Genomic DNA, 17,327 nt, shown 5'->3' on the forward strand with positions numbered 1-17,327 from the left:
TGACACTTTTCTAACACTTTCCCCATGCTACATAGGTCAACGGTGTGATCGGAAAAAGTGCCGATTTTCATTACTACTTCTGTCCAGTGAAAAGTTATCATATGTCCTGAGCCACTTGTGTACAAATCTGCAGCGTCGTGTCTCAGTGTATCCAATATGCTGTTTCGCCGCTCCCAATTCTCCACAGGCCATGAAGGTATCTGGTTGGGGGAGGGGAATAATAGAGGATTTTCCAGAGAAAGCCAGATGTAGCTGTCCACTCTGGGTCAGTAGCCCACCTGCCTATCATGTATTAATGCTGTAATGGAAGGTAGTGTAAACATATTTCATACGTTTATACAATTTGTTTTAGTCTGTTTTATTTTATGTGATTATAAGTGATTAGTGAATTATTAGGTAACTTTTGTGATTGAGTCTGAAGTACCGAAAATTCACTATAACCTAGTCATTTTTATATTCTTTCATTTAAATTGGTAGCATCTCTAGAGCTGTGGCTAAAGCTCTCTTGTTTTGGTATTTAAGTTAATTTAATATTTTAATTTAAAAAATTAATGATTGACTTTAGTGCAACTCAAGGGCTCTTCATTTTAATATAAATTAGTCATTGCCTTAAATTGTTTTTTAAAGTAATTTTAAGAGTTATAAATATCTTAAGTTTATCCTTTTAAATAGTATGTTCTTCTTATTTTTTTTGTGTGTATGAGTTTGTACTATCTAGCCTAACTGAGTATTAACCAATCTCTTATCTTTTCAAAGAACTCTCATTTTTACTGTTCTTAGAAAAATATACCTATATTTTACATATAGTGAGGCAAAGTACAAATTAACCATAAAAGCGGCAGTGAATAACATTTTTGTGAGTTAGGGGTTTTGAGAAGAAAAAAAGGAAGTTTCAAAATGGTTGGTGATCAAATCATCATCAAATAGTAGTCTTCAAAAATGTTGAAAGCATGTTTAAAGTGTTTCAGAGAGTTGTTGTTGTAGGGTTTAACGCCATTTTTCAGCACACGATAGGCTATACATGGCGGCCAGTATCAATGGTGGAGGAAGAACCCAGGAAAACCCCGGAAAGAACCACCGACCCACGAGAAGCTACTGGCAAGCTTTCTCACATACCCACATTGGCCGAATCCGAGACTCGAACCCACGCAGTCAGAGGTGAGATGGCAGTGATCCGTAACGGACAGCGCTTTAGACCACTCGGCCACTCGGGGCCCCTATTGTTTCAGAGAGTATGTATGTACATAGAAGGATTTAATTTTTCCGTATATGCAAATATAATCAAACCGTGTTGTCTCCATCACAGGATTCGTATCTTTCGATTACTGAGGTATGTAATAATCATATATTTTCATCTTTCTGTTTATCATCTGTGTTTGACAGAGTGGTTTACTTCTTTAGATGATTATTTTATTACCTTTCTATTATGTTAGTAAAATTTCATATAGAACACTGCCGTTAGGTTTAATGGTAATCCGAATGACATGATGGCATGAATTATGAATGCTGTATGTTCTTCTTGATGGGAAATTTTACAGTCTCTGTTAGTTGTATGCAATTTATTCTTGATGGAAACTGATTTCATATGTGTTGAATGGGCTACATGTAGCCATTCTGCTAGAACAGCATATAACCTCTCACTACTTCCCCTGAATTGTTGTTGTTGTTCGTATAGAAATATCTAGTGACTGCTCATGGCATCATTCGAGTACCAATCTTTAGTGCCCGGACATGCCATCATTTGAGTACCAATTTCTAGTACCTGCACAGGCCATCATTCGACTACCCATCTTTAGTGCCTGCTCATGCCATCATGCGAGCACCAATCTCTAGTACCTGCAGAGGCCATCATTCGACTATCCATCTTTTGTGCCTTCACAGGCCATCATTCGGATACCAATCTCTAGTACCTGTACAGGCCATCATTTGGGTAACAATCTCTAGTACCTGCACAGACCATCATTTGGGTAACAATCTCTAGTACATGCACAGGCCTTCATTTGGGTAACAAAATCTAGTACCTGCACAGGCCATCATTATAGTATCAATCTCTAGTGTCTACACGGGCCATCATTCGAGTACCAATCTCTAGTACCTGCGCATGCCATCATTAGAGTATCAATCTCTAATGCGTGCATAGGCCATCATTCGAGTACCAATCTCTGGTAACTGCTCATGCCATCATTCGATTACCGATCTCTAGTACCTACACATGCCATCATTCGAGTACAAATCTCTAGTACCTGCACAGGCCATCATTCGAGTACAAATCTCTAGTACCTGCACAGGCCATCATTCGAGTACTAATCTCTAGTGCCTGCACAGGCCATCATTCGAGTACCAATCTCTAGCACCTACACATGCCATCATTAGAGTACCAATCTATTATACCTGTGCAGGCCATCATTTGGGTAACAATCTCTAGTACATGCACAGGCCTTCATTTGGGTAACAAAATCTAGTACCTGCACAGGCCATCATTATAGTATCAGTCTCTAGTGTCTACACAGGCCATCATTCGAGTACCAATCTATTGTACCTGCACATGCCATCATTCGAGTACCAATCTCTAGTACCTGCAAAGACCATCACTAAGTATCAATCTCAGTGTCTGCATATGCCATCATTCGGGTAGCATTCTCTAGTGATTGCAAATGCCATCATTCGTGTACCATATATGATGACATCTACACCAGTAACTATATGCAGAACCAAGCATGAAACAGCTCCTAAAGTCTTTGACCTAAGTGACTCCGGCAATAAAATTAACACCCCTCCAGAGTGTCGGGCAATTACACGCTCCATAAATCATGACCAGAGCAGTGATGGCTTCACGGCAGTGATGGCTTAAACCATAATGATTTTTCCATGTGTGTACATCAAAAAACAATTAGGACCACGGAGGCCCAAATTGAAGAATTAAAACTACAGCTACTTGCTACTAAGTCAGCACAGGGAAGGATTAATGAGCAAGTAACCTCATGTAACATAGAAATTCAGACAGACTCTCAAATAGCAACAGTGTCAGATGCTCAGACACAGACAATCCCAATACCAGCCAAGAGAAAATGTAAAATGACCATGCAAATAAAACCTGATACCCAAAGTAATCATGCATTGCAAACAACAGTACCCCCTCTCAGTCATGTGTCAACAGCAATACGTGTACACCCATGGCCCTCAGTTCAGACACGTATGTTGCCTGCAGCAACAACTGCATTTCCCAGTGCTCAAACTAATGTGTCAATATGAGCTCGAGTAGTTCACACAACTGGAACACCTATTTTAACACCCCTTCCTCCAAGATATGTGTCTGAAATACAATCCAGAGTCCAACACATGAAATCACAAGCCAGAAAAGATAGGACTCTATTAATTGGCTCCTCAATATTGAAAAGTATAATACCAAGGAGACTTTTTAAAACAGATGTACAGACTCTAAGAGGTGCACAAATTGACAACATCACGGACAGAATAATAAAGTGACCTAACCAAATACAGCCAAATTATTATTTTAGTAGGTGGAAGTGATGCATGTGAGGGAAGGTCACTAAATCAAATCAGAACAGATTTTGAAGGTTTACTGTATGCTGCAAGGTATTGCAGCCCAAATACATGTAAAAAAAAATTATATCACGACAACCTCCTCGTGTGGAAACAAAAGGCGAAAGAAATCAATGATCTGTTAATTGACCTATATGAAGACTTCAACCGACAGTACATTCCACAATACATATCTTTCTTTCTTCAGACCCAGGATGACAACCTAGTCTCTACCAAAGAGACAAAATTCATTTAAGCAGAAAAGGAACCTCTCAACTACTGTAAAATATTAACATATATGCCCACATTTTCAGGCACTATAAGGAAGAGTACTGCCTCTACTGTGGAGAAACTGGGCACATGACACATGAATGCCATCATGGCAAACAGACTGAGTGATTCAGATGCCATAAATATGGACACAAACAAAGACTTTGTCCATCAATGTATTATACATATTAGGAAGCTGGCAAAGAGGAGAATGCGAATGCTTCATTTACAATAAATCTAAATGTACCTAGTGAGACTCTTGACTCTAACTATTCAATGGACACTATTGTAAATGCAAACGTTATCGGATTTTCATGGTTTGTATGTGACTTTGAAGATGATAATATATCTGAACATTTAAATATAGAAATAGGATGTCAGAATGATAAAAGTATTATGGAGACAATAGAGTACCCAATTGCATGATGAGATACACATAACTGATATGAAACTAAATACAAAAGGTTTTAACATAGGTCACTTAAATGTGCAAGGTATAGTAGAAAAAATAGACCAGATTAAGTTAATGTTGTCTTCCAAGGAAAATAATATACAAGTTTTAGGACCTACTGAAACCAAATTAAATGCTAACCACAATGATGATCTATTTCACTATCAAGGCTACAATAGACCATTACGCAGGGACAGAGAGACAGCAGGGGGATGTGTTGTTGTATACATTAGGGAAGATGTAAATACAGAAAGGCGACTTGACTTGGAGTCAAATGAAATTGAGAGTATCTGTGTGGAAATGTTTAAAAATAATGCAAAATCATCCCCAGTTTGTTTCATTTATAGGTCACCTTCCTCCAAAGAAATTTGGAATGATAATTTTTTGAAACAAAAGGAAAATGTTCTGGCACAGAAGAAGGAAACATATGTACTCGGAGATATAAATAAGGACCTTCTCAATACTTAAATAAGGAACAACTGGATGGAATTTATTGAATCATTAGACCTAGAGCAGCTGGTAAATGAGCCTACAAGGTTAACAGAAAAATCGAGCACTCTTATTGATCACATTTGTACCAACCTACCAGACAATGTGGCTTGTGTTTATGTACTGAATGTTGGTCTTAGTGACCACTATCCTACTTTTTTGACAAGAAAGGTTAAATACAAGAAATAAAAGAAAAATACACACTAAACGATCACTTACAGATCATTCAAATTTTTTAATGAAGAACAATTTCTCAATGACCTATATAAAGTTCCATGGAATATGATCCAAACTTTGGATGACATAGATGAAACTCTGAGGGCGTGGACTGACTTATTCATGGATGTAGTCTCTAAGCATGCACCACTGAACGTACATCGAGAAAAGACTTAAATTCAACCAAGCTGTCTTACTACTGAAATCCTAGATGCTATGAAAAAGCGAGACCAGTTCAAGGCTATGAGAAACCATGCACAATATATAGTATGGAGAAATATAATAAAAATTATGATTAAAAAAGCTTTAAAAAACTTACTCTCAATCATTGCTTGAAAACAAAAAGAGCAACACAAACTTCATTTGAAAAGTCTTCAATGAACTCACTGGAGGAACACATAAAGAGCAGACAAATAAAATTCACTCACTTGTCGTAAATGATACCATAGTCACTGATGACACTGACATTACAAATGTTTTCAATGATTTTTTTCACCAACATTACCACAAAGTTAAAAGAACCAGTGATAGAAAACAACTTTAATAAACTGAAAATGTTCTGCAGCAGCAAAATCTCTAAAGAGGTATTTTTGTCTATCCCACCTGTATAAAAAAACTTTGTTTAAAAATGTCTCAGTGAACTTGATACCAAGAAAGCTGCATGACTTGATCAGATTGGTCGACGACTAATTAAATTTTCTGCCTCTGCTATTGTAGATAGCATAACATTCATAATCAATTTAAGTATTGCAACCTCATCTGTTCCCAAAATATGGAAAACTGCAAAAGTATCTCATATTCACAAATCTGGTTATAAGGATGACGCTGATAACTACCGACCAATCTCAATACTACCAAACGTGTCAAAATTGATTGAAAAGCATGTCCATGACTCATTCATGTCATATTTACCCAAATACTTGCTGTTACACCCTAATCAATCAGGCTTTAGACAGAACCATTCCTGTGAGACTGCCTTGATCTCCCTAACTGATAAATGGCTTCAAGCACTTGACCAATAATAGGATATATATTTGTAGATTTCAGGAAAGCTTTTGACATGGTGGATTATGAAATCCTTTTGAAGAAACTGAAAATCTACCAATGTGATGAAAGAACAATTAGGTGGTTTACTTCTTACTTAAGTGAGAGAACACAACATGTTTACATAAATAATGTTCTGACTGAACCTGGAACAATTAGAAATGGAGTACCACAAGGCTCAATTCTAGGTCCATTACTATTTATTTTATTTATTAATGACCTACCACTTTTAGTAAGGGACTCAGTATCATCTACAGATCTCTATGCAGATGACACAACATTGTCAGACATCCAAAACACAAAGCATAAGCTCGAAATTTCTTTACATAATGCCCTAAACAAACTGGAAAACTGACGCACATGAAATAGCATGGTGGTAAATACTTGTAAAACTAAAATATTACTTATCTCAACGCGGTAAGAAATGGACAAATCTTGATAGTGATGACCTATGTCTGACATGGAAGGATACAAATTTGCAAATGGTCTGTCATGATAGATTACTTGGTGTTCTGGTAGATAATAACCTATCATGGACTCAACATATCAAACATATCAGTAAAAAAAATAGTCAATTCAAGTGTATGGCTTCTCAGTAGGATAAGACGTTATCTCCCTGAAAGGCAAAAGAAAACTATTTTATGACAGTTACATACAACCCTATTTAGACTACTGTAATACCGTATGGGGTAATTCAAATGATAAAAACTTAGCAAAGCTGGCACGTCTTCAAAAAAGAGCATTAGGGCTAATATCAATCCAGAAAGAAAGCAAGGAAATTATTTAACTGGTAAGTTAAAAATATTAACTATTAAAGACCGAATCTGTTTGAGAAAAGCCAAATTAATGTGCATGATATCCCATAATAGTGCTCCTGAATATTTACAATCACTATTCCAGTATAGGCTACCTGGTAATACTCCCCACCTGCGATCCATGTCTGCGAAACAGTATAAAATTCCCAAACCAAATAAGGAGTTATTTTCAAAAAAGTTTACAGTACTCTGGAACTCTGCTCTGAAATAGTATTCCAGTTGAGATTAGAAATGCCTACTCTATTTCCTTCTTCCAAATCAAATATATCCAGTGGCTTCAGAGATGCAGCGAAAATAAATAAATTCCTTCGTATGAGGGCGTCAAGGTAGATTAGTTCTTAGCTAACTGTGTTACCCCCTTTAAATAAAGGTCATTTATTATTATTATTATTACCAATCTCTAGTACCTGCACAGGCCATCATTCGACCACCTATCTCTAGTGCAGGCAGAGGCCATCATTCGACTACAAATCTTCAGTGCCTGCACAGGCCATCATTCGGGTAGCAATAGGAGTTAGTTCATGCATAGGCCATTAAGAGAAAATGTTTTGTCCAGTTAAACTGGGTAGCATGATCAAAATTTCATCTTAATGAATCCCATTTTGTAGGTATATACTATTTTGATAATGGATATTTGTCGCCTGTACTGATGAATAGACCCCATCCATGCTCTGGTTGTAATCGCAATAATCAGGAATTTACAGCAAACTTTGAATTTTTGGCAGGTTTTCTGCCAAGAAATTTTCTACGTCATTAGATTGCGTTTTCTGCCACGAATTTTAAAAAAATATGTGTGCCTTGTCCAAATTAAAATCTTTTCAAGAAGCACTGATACGCAGGGTAATTAGACTGAAGACGAATAAGAAGAAGCAGAAGATGGTAAAATTATAAATCGATCTGCTTTATTCGTTTGTATCGCATTTACTGAGCAGAGAGCGCACACACGTTGTATAATTTTGTGACAAGTTCAGTACAGTGTCTTTTGGTCCTGCTTCTCTACCTTGACCACTGAGCCACATCTGATAGATACGCACATATAATTGATTTGTTATGGGCAATTCATGTGTGATTTTTTTTATTCGATAATATGGCGTTTTTTGATACCATAAATATTACGCTTTCATGAAAAGAGATTTTTTGCGAGATAACACAAGAAAACAAGAATAAGAGGTCATAAAGATGCATGGACAAACATTTACCAATCCCATCTGTGGAATTCTGTTGCTGTATAATTTTCGCAAGATGTATGTGACACTGAAAGCAATGGCAAATTAACCGGATGACTGAACAATGCTACTGTGAACTGCACATTACATATATAGTAAATATTCCCTATGTTGGAACTAGCATTGCGTGGTTCAATCTGTAGATTATTGACTAATGCGTCTCAATGATCTGAAGAGCATTAATCAAGGTATGAGGTGTTTGATATACACTTCTGTGAATAAACCAACATCAAACTTATCATGGCCATAGCCTCGGAACAATAGATCCCAGAATCTATAGGTTTTGTAAAAGATGTGTGTGTGTGTGTGTGATTTAAATTTCTAACGTAGCTTTACCAATTTTCCAGTCTGTCGCTACGATGTCTGCAGTGTGGCAGTTTAAAGTGATGTCTAGCACTGGGGCATCGTGCCTCAGACATATAGCATGATGTCCCACCCAGTCACAATATCCTGACACCAGGCCGACCAGTTCAAACAATAGCCTGTTAATGCTGAGTACCAAGTCAGGCAGCTGTTAGTACCACTTTCAGAAGTATTTGGTATGACTCGGCCGGGGTTCGAACCCACGACCTCCCGCTTCTGGGGCGGACGCTCTGACCACTAGGCCACCGGAGCAGTCTGTAAAAGATGAAAACAAAACTATAAAAACATCATTCAAGCTGCTTGCAAATGTCATCATATCATCTACATATGGACAGAAATATGCCTCTCAATTTGAATTTGTCAACGTCAAGTTGAATTTAGATAAATATGTTAAAACGCTTCCTGGGACGGAGGGACAGATCTATAGATGGAAATGGGACAAATCGTGATGTCCCCGCTGCAAGCAACCGGAGAATTGGGGATAAAAAGGATGACTATCATCTAAATCAATCAATTATCTCTCCAATAAAGTCACAAAATATTTATATTAAAAACCAAATAAAAGTATCGCAATACCAAGAGAAACAAAAATGTGTATGTAAAATATATATGCCCATACTGCAAACACAAATATAGAATTAAAGAAATTAAAAATCTGATTAAGTTAAAAATCATATGACTAGAAACATGGCATCCAAATTTAATTTGTCTGGCTTGTTATTGTAACGAGTTTAAGTGCTACAAGTAGCAGACAAACAAGATCAACTATAAACAAATCCAGAATTTATAGTGAACTCTACAATGTCATAGGGGCCCCGAGTGGTCGAGTGGTCTAAAATGCTCTCCGTTACGGATCACTTCCATCTCACCTCTGTCTGCGTGGGTTCGAGTCTCGGATTCAGCCTATGTGGGTATGTGAGAAAGCTTGCCAGTAGCTTCTCGTGGGTCAGTGGTTCTTTCCGGGGTTTTCCCGGGTTCTTCCTCCACCATTAATACTGGCCACCATGTATAGCCTATCGTGTGCTGAAAAATGGCGTTAAACCCAACAACAACAACAACAACAACAGTGTCATAATTCCTTTCCCAAAACATTTATAAGCTTTGGATATTGTGGTTTATTCGTATTTACTTGATAACCCAAGGGTTGGCAACCTACAGCTCTTGCCACAAAGTGGAACGCGAAGAGGTTTTGTGAGGCACGCGAAGGGCACCCAAAAGTCTCTATTTTAACAGTGTTACCCTCTTATTGTTGGCACGCGCTCGTTCATTTTATAATTAATTGGGAAAAAGTGGCACGTTTTGTAAAATAGGTTGCCGACCCATGGGATAACCTATTCATGAAAACCTTGTGCGATGAAAACATGTCTCTGCTCACTAAATTTGCCCCTCGGGCTTGGTTGACCTCTGTTCCTCAACAATTGCATAACCAAAATTCCAATGGACCGGTAACCAATACAATTTAAAACTAAACACAAGCTTAGATAACCAAGTCATTTTATCTCACCTTATGCGCGGGATTCAAATGGTTTGAGCAATTGACTCGATAAGCGTAATCTTCTTACAAAATGTAGGAGTACCATCTGTTCTTTTAAGGAAGCTGACTATCATGTTCAATTCATTTGTCATTAATGTCTGCGAATGGGTATTGTATATGTGTTTCCTTACATTTTCTGTAACCAGCTTGATTTTTGGAAGTTTCATTACAGTAACGTGTATTTCGTTTGATGTTTCATTCATGTATGTTTATTTCTTTTGACATTTGTCTATTTCTCTTGTGCCTCGTTTTTATTTGAGAATCGATACTATTGTCTAAGCTTTACTATTAGCATTTTATAAACACGCTTGTTTTATTTGTTGTTCTTGGCTTTTTACTGTTACTTATTTTGTTTAATTTCATAACTTAAAATGTATATTGATCGACACTTCATCTGGAATGAATAGATCGACCACATATGTGCAACGGTCGTCAAAATAATAACTTATAAAATTATTGTCAAAATTTCTATCTGCCCAGTTCCTTGAACTTACTTTTCGGGATATCTACTATCTCTGATAGACTTCTACTATACCATATGGGGAAGCAGATCCAATTATAGTCTATCCAGAATTGACAAACTCCAGAAACTGTTTAATCGATAGAAACATACTAATTTCAACGGTAAGTGCCGAAGTAAAATTGTCATCAAGAATCCGTGAGAACTTCCTCAGGTACACATAAACCTGCTGAATATGTCCACAAGCGCTTATCTGGTAATGATACGGCTTCTGCGTATCTCGCTGTGTAATCGACTAGTATGTGGATATATCAGATCTTCGGTCTGTGACAGGAAATATGGATCCCATAATATCCATGGCCACTCTTTCAAATGGGGTATCTATCAAAGGCATTTTGCCAAACGGTAATCTGCTTATTCTTCCCTTCGACGCCGTCTTCAGGCATAAGTCACAAATGGACCGAATCGAGCAATGTCGCTATTTATGCCAGACCAATACAATTCAATTCATCCAACACCCACATTGTCTACCTAAGTGTTATGTATGTATGTATGTATGATGGTAGCAAGGTAGGTAAGTAGATATGTAGGTAGGTAGGTAGGTATGAATAACGTTAACATTTGTTATATAAACCGCTTTCTTTTTTTAAAATGTCTAAGATATTTCTCTGATAGTATATATGTTTCTCCGCCCGCACCTGTGAACTAATTTCTACGGGTTGTATAACGTGAAAACGAAAACCTGACGTGGCTGGGATTCGGTGACCCTCAACATTTCCAATTGATAAGTCATATATAGGATTATCCAGACATAGCGCTTCGACGGTTTTGGTCAGGAAAGGCGTCTTCAATTCTATTCTAGCGACTAGAACGCGACCAATCGTTTGTTCTAGGAACATATACGGAGATTTTCATCCAAGCAACTAACCAAGCAGTTCATTATCTCTAACAAGACTCCGCTTTACCACGACACCTGACCAACCGGAGTCTTGTAAGAAACAACTTCTTGACCGCTGACGGTACGACTAGCCGTCTGTACCCTCGCCTCGGCGAAAACAACGTGCCGATCGAATGAATAACATTTCGACCGATCTGTGCACCGTGGAATCGTAAAACGTAACGTACTAGAGTCATTCGCTCCCTGATTATCATGCGGAGGGTCATCATTCTTTTAGTCTTCTGACCACCGTCTGCTTTCAGTAGCAACCACTAGTATTAGCACAAACCCCGTTCGTTTTGGTCAATCGTACGAAATGTGACCCACTCTCCACATGTATAGCATTATTTATCCTTGCTATGACCGTCCTTTATAGACTGAATAATTACATCATTGTTTGCATTATTTGAGGGTGGGAGGGTCTGTGAGTGTCTAGTCTTTAGGCTTATTACCTGACTTGTTGTCGATCGAGACCACATTCTGAGCTTCGGCTAAATAGTCTGTTTGGGTAGCCATGTCAACGATATTCGTGAAGTACGTTTCTGTCATAAAAAGGTACAACTCCCTTCTACACGTGGTTAATTGGTCTCCGATAAGATGGTCAGACCTTCGAACGTTTCCCCCTCCCCTCCTTACCTTTCCTACAGACGAACTAGGTGAATGATACTTCCCTTCACTCATAGTTACTATATTTAAACTTCTTCAGGAATCACTTAATCATTTAGTTATAATCTCTCTCAGACAGTCAGAATCTACTGCATCCGTTAGTAACGCGCTGCGATGAAGCGACCAAACACCCAACGCACTACGATGGAGCGACCAAACACCCTTTCTCCACTTCTGGACAGAGGCATATCATTCGGTATAGCTATTCGTTTAATCCTTACTCTCTTTATACGGGGGTAAATTGGTTATCCGAGTTATAATCTTGACTTCCCCACCCCCAATAGCATATAATAATTCAAGTTTCCCTTTCGCTCCCTCTCCATATTAGTGTTAATTCTAACCATTTTCTCATTTTCCAACTTCCCTTTCTTTAATACAATATTTTCCTTTCCTAAACGTTTCTTTCCTTCTCTATAAGCTTTTCTAACACTATCTTCGCCTTCTTCAAAGGAATATTTCTTTTCTCAGCTTACTTCTCTTATTTTCATTTTTCGCTTTCTATCTCCCTCTCTTTTAATCTCGAATCACTCTCCCGAACCGGCTCCTCCAAAACAAATTTTTCATGGGACTTCCCCCATAACCAAACTGCATTCTCGTCTCCACAAAGTCTTTGAGGAAGATGTCCAATCCCATAGAAAACTACAGCGCAAAACGTACAACTATGAGAACAACACGCAAATTAACCGCATCTTTCATCTATGACGGCAACAAAAACCAAACAACGAACGATGTATAAAGAAGTAATAATATAAGCGAAAGATTTGCCCACTGACCTTCGTTATCCCTATTTCGATCTCAATTACGCGGAATTCTTGTAATTTGCCTGTCTTGTATAATATGTAACTAGTTTAGAGAAATGGAAGTAGACTTTTATATCATTGATTTTACAACTTGCTAGTTAATAATCCATCATTTTCATTAAGCTCAAATAGATCTTGAAACGTTTAATCTTTTCTTGTACCCATTCTCTTTGTTATTATACTTAAGATGAAACAAGTTGTATACGTAATACATCAAAATAATCTCCTACACTGGAAACTCTAATCGCCTATATTTGCTGTTTGGACTAATCATATAGGCCAGCTTATCTTGTTGAATGGGGATGAAAAAACTGAGGTAAGATAGAAAGATTGCGTGTTAATGCTGATTGTATCTCCTGCAGGAACGAGGTTAAGATTATTCCTAAAGAATTTGGAAATTTCTGTTTTCAAGATATTTGGTCCAACAAACTTGTCGACACTGTGTGCGTGCGTGTTTATGTGCTCATGAATGCAACATTGCCAACCATTGCCAGGACTATTGAACATTGCAACGGCAACGACACAGACAGGTGATATATGACTTAGGTATCCACTTCAATTGTCAAAAACCTTTGCATTAACAAAGTAAACACTTTACGTCCCAATTTTTCCCTGCCTATGGTCGTGTTCCGGATTCGTATTTTGGTAGACCTAATGGAATAATAGTTGTTATTTTAGACTAAACTGGCTAATATCCATCTTATCTCCGGGGGAGGGGGGGGGGAGGGGGGCAAGGGCCAGTTTATATGCACATCTTTAATGCCGCAATCAGCGACCGAGTTTAAAAATTCATTAAGAAAATCAAATACACAAGTGAGGTAAAATAATTTCCATATTTTTGGATACTTATATTAAAACAAAGCATACGAATATTATCAACTTGACCAGAGAAGTCAATGGCAGTTCATAGCAGAAGAATTTTATACACCCCAACCCCAAATTTATACCTGCTCACAATGCAAACACAAGCCCTTCTCCTAGATGACAATTCTGCAAAACAGTATGTACTAAAACATGATGAAGTAATTGGAAATAGTTGTCATTCAAGCCGTTTTTTTGAGATATTCTACTTGCCCCAAACCCATGCATTTACTGCTATGGAAGGCTAACTCTTCTTCCTAGCCAGCTACTGATATTTCACTATCAACATACTGCAGAGTAACTATGGAAGGTGTACATGCCTGAAATCAGTTTCAAGAAAAACACAAACCCGAAACATCTAGTTCACAAATATATCAGTAGTAAATGGGGATACCCTAGCCTCAATGGGAATTAGCATTACAGAGACCCCTGGGACACTCTAGCCTCAATGGAAATTTAACATGGAGAAAATTGCTGGGCCACTCTAGGGACAAGGGGAATTGAACATGGGGAATAGAGTTTGGGCTTGTCTAGGGACAAGGGGAATTGAACATGGGGAATAGAGTTTGGGCTTGTCTAGGGACAAGGGGAATTAACATGGGGAATAAATTGTGGGGCTTGTATAGGGACAATGGGAATAGAGTTTGGGTTTGTCTAGGGACAAGGGGAATTGAATATGGGATTTTTTTTTTTAAAAAGTTTTTTTTAAATTTAAATTTAAATTTAAATTTAAAAAAGGGTAGGCAATGGAAAGGCTATCTCTTTTCGAGAAATATGGCTGGCCCTGAAAAGGGCCTTTGGGTTTATGTTAATGTATCCATTAACATAAAGGGCACCGCATTGGTCTTCTTCTTGTCCTTAGGCTGCGTTTCACTGTAGGACCGTAAATCAGGACTCTTTTGAGGCATCCTTGTCTTTCTACGTAGATCCTACGTATCCACAGACTGGTGTTTGTCCTGTGGACAACGGTCCACTTGGATCGAACATACATGGGTATGTCCGTCCGGAACATCATGGAAGACACAAGCGTAGAAGATTGCACATCGGTCCACATCTTGAAGCGACGAGAACAAGTGAATCAATGCACTGAACTGCGCTTATTTATAGGTAGAGGTAGGATTGAAACGGATTGAGTTCATTCACCAATCCAAACACGCGTTACAAAATTCAGTCAGCTCGCATCCAATCCGAAGAGATTAGTCTGTGACGTCAGTTGGTCTATATAGATTCGCTAGCGCTTGTGTGCAGTCAATCTATGCGACAGTGATTCAACATGACGGAAATTCAGAAAACGATCCATTGGGGTGCACCAGCAGGGGGAACCGCCCAAGGGAACCCGGACTTACTTTCAGAAGAGGTACATTGGGATTTTGTCGATTTTCTTACCTCGCAAGAATTTGTTCCGGAACCTTCGTCATTACCGCAAGTGGAGAATTTTAGACAGAGACAGAAAGAAGAATTGGAGAAATTTATGCAACGACAAAAGGAAGCGGAACAAGCATTTCTCCTACAGCAACAGCAACAGCAACAAGAAGAGGTAAGAAAAAAACAACAGCAACAACAGCAAGAAGAAGTAGCAGCAAAGAAACAAGAGGGTGAAAATCAAACGGCTACGGTACTGTTGGACATTTTAGCGGAGTTAAGAAGTCTGAAACAAATGTATCAGACTTCTTTATCACGACCGAAGAGAATACGACCTTCCCGAGCTAAACACGCCAACCCTGTGACTAAGCCTGTCGTACCACCCTTAGTGATTTCAACCCAATCATCAGAAGTAGGCCTTGGCCGTGGCAAAGGCTTAAGGCAGTTAAAGTTGATTGGTTAAACTCACTCCTACACCATAAAGAAAAAAGGCCCTTTTCAGGGCCACCCACATTTCTCGAAAAGAAATACAATTTCAATTTGCCATTAACTCAAAAATAAACCCCACCCATTTTACCCTTATAGTACGTGTCTGTGTATGAGTGCGTGAGTGTAGCTTCTTATTTTAAAATCAAAACTCAAAGACACTTACCTTATATCATTCATGTATTCTTTTCTCCATTTTTTACAATCCAATTCACAATTCACCACAGAACACTTTAATTAAAAGTTCATTGACTTCTTCTTTCTCCTTGTTTAGTCTCTCTGTTTTATGAATTTCTTCACCGTTTTTTCCTCATTTTCTTCCCTTCTTCTTTTCTTCTCCTGTTTCTTTGCTTCTTTTAAATAGAATTGTCTTCTTTCTTCCTCTGAAGAATCCCTCTCTTCTTTCGAAGAATCCCTCTCTTCTTCCGAAGAATCCCTCTCTTCTTCTGAAGAATCCTTCTTTTCTTCTGACTCCTCTTGTTTCTTTTTTGGGCAATCTGGAGACCAATGTCCTTTTTCTTTACAATAATAACAGGTATCTTGACTTTTGTCTTTTTTAGCCCCTGTTTTTTTTTCTTTTTTGACGGTCTGGACACTCTGAAGACCAATGCCCTTTCTTCTGACAGATATAGCAAGTATCCTGACTTTTATCTCGAAAGGAAGGAGAGTAGTCCGTAGGCTGGTCTGAAGAGAATTTTCTAATGACCCCTCGCAAAGCTCTGACGAAACGTTCCATCTGGGTAGTCTCTTCCATCGTTGTGCTCGGTTTGAGAGTGAAATGAATAGTGAAAGGATAAGACACACACCCTTTTTATATACGCTGGTTTGCCATGACTATAAATTAGTCTATGGTGTTTGAACTTGAGTCATTTGACGTTTTTCACTCAAGATGAAACGATCCTATTCATTTGAGAAGAAAGAAGAAGAAGAAAGTAAGAGGCAGAAACGTGATCTATCGCCTCGTATCAGGGCTGAAATCTTGGCACAAATTCATGCCAGTGATTTTGAAGAGGACATGAGTGAACCAGAATTTGAAACCTCTAAACCAAGTTCACCACCCTTAGTCAATCCTGAAAAGTACTATTCCATTCGAGAGACGGAAAAGCGCTCCTCTAGAAAATTTAGAACCACGGCTTACACCTACACGGTGAAGTTTAAAGATTTCAAGTCCGAAGTACCCTTAGAGAAAGCAGAAGGGTTTATCACCGAGATGTGGGATTCTTTGCTCACCGCACTCAAGCGACAATGTCAAGCCAAAGAAGACGATCGCTTGACACTATCCATACAACACGACGGTTTGAAATCCCCTGTTTGGATCGAGTTTAGCTGACCCGCAGAACTAACCCCTTCCAAAGTCATGGACAAGATTCAACACGTACAACAATCTAATGACCAGTTTGACATCACCGATGGTAAAGCCACACTGAAAATGGCCCACGTCTCTCCTCCTCAAGGGACTGGACGCAAAAAGATGTTATTGGTGGACGACCTTCGCAACACCAAAACAAGTCTTGTTCAACTTGTCTGCGCACGTTTGTCAGCCCTACCTGTTACCAGCAACATTTGAAAACACAAGGTTCACAGAAGAAATGTGCTTGTCAACTCCTGAGATTGTGCCCTACCTGTGGACAAGGCATACGTACCAATAGTACCAAGGCACACGTATGTCGAGGAAAGAAAAAATGTCACATTTGTCACCACATCGTGGACTTGGAACACGAATGTTACGTGCAAAAATACCAACCCCCACCAGAGGAAGAGGACGGTCACAAGAAGAAAGGCAATTTCATCTTTTTCGATTTCG

General features: G+C 38.5%; 1 long non-coding RNA gene across 1 annotated transcript in view; it reads right to left on the reverse strand.

Moving 5' to 3' along the window:
- Positions 1-4,954: 4,954 nt before the first annotated feature.
- Positions 4,955-17,327, reverse strand: part of LOC149787315 (uncharacterized) — a 29,287-nt gene continuing 16,914 nt past the window's right edge. Inside the window, exons 2-3 of the long non-coding RNA XR_016425149.1 lie at positions 8,391-8,672; positions 4,955-6,629 (exon numbers count right to left, since the gene is read on the reverse strand). This is a non-coding gene — a long non-coding RNA (uncharacterized LOC149787315). The remainder of the gene's footprint in view (positions 6,630-8,390; positions 8,673-17,327) is intronic.

The sequence above is a fragment of the Sinohyriopsis cumingii genome, chromosome 12 (genome assembly GCF_028554795.1).
Source record: "Sinohyriopsis cumingii isolate HCF-2022 chromosome 12, ASM2855479v2, whole genome shotgun sequence".
Taxonomy (NCBI): Eukaryota; Metazoa; Mollusca; class Bivalvia; order Unionida; family Unionidae; genus Sinohyriopsis; species Sinohyriopsis cumingii.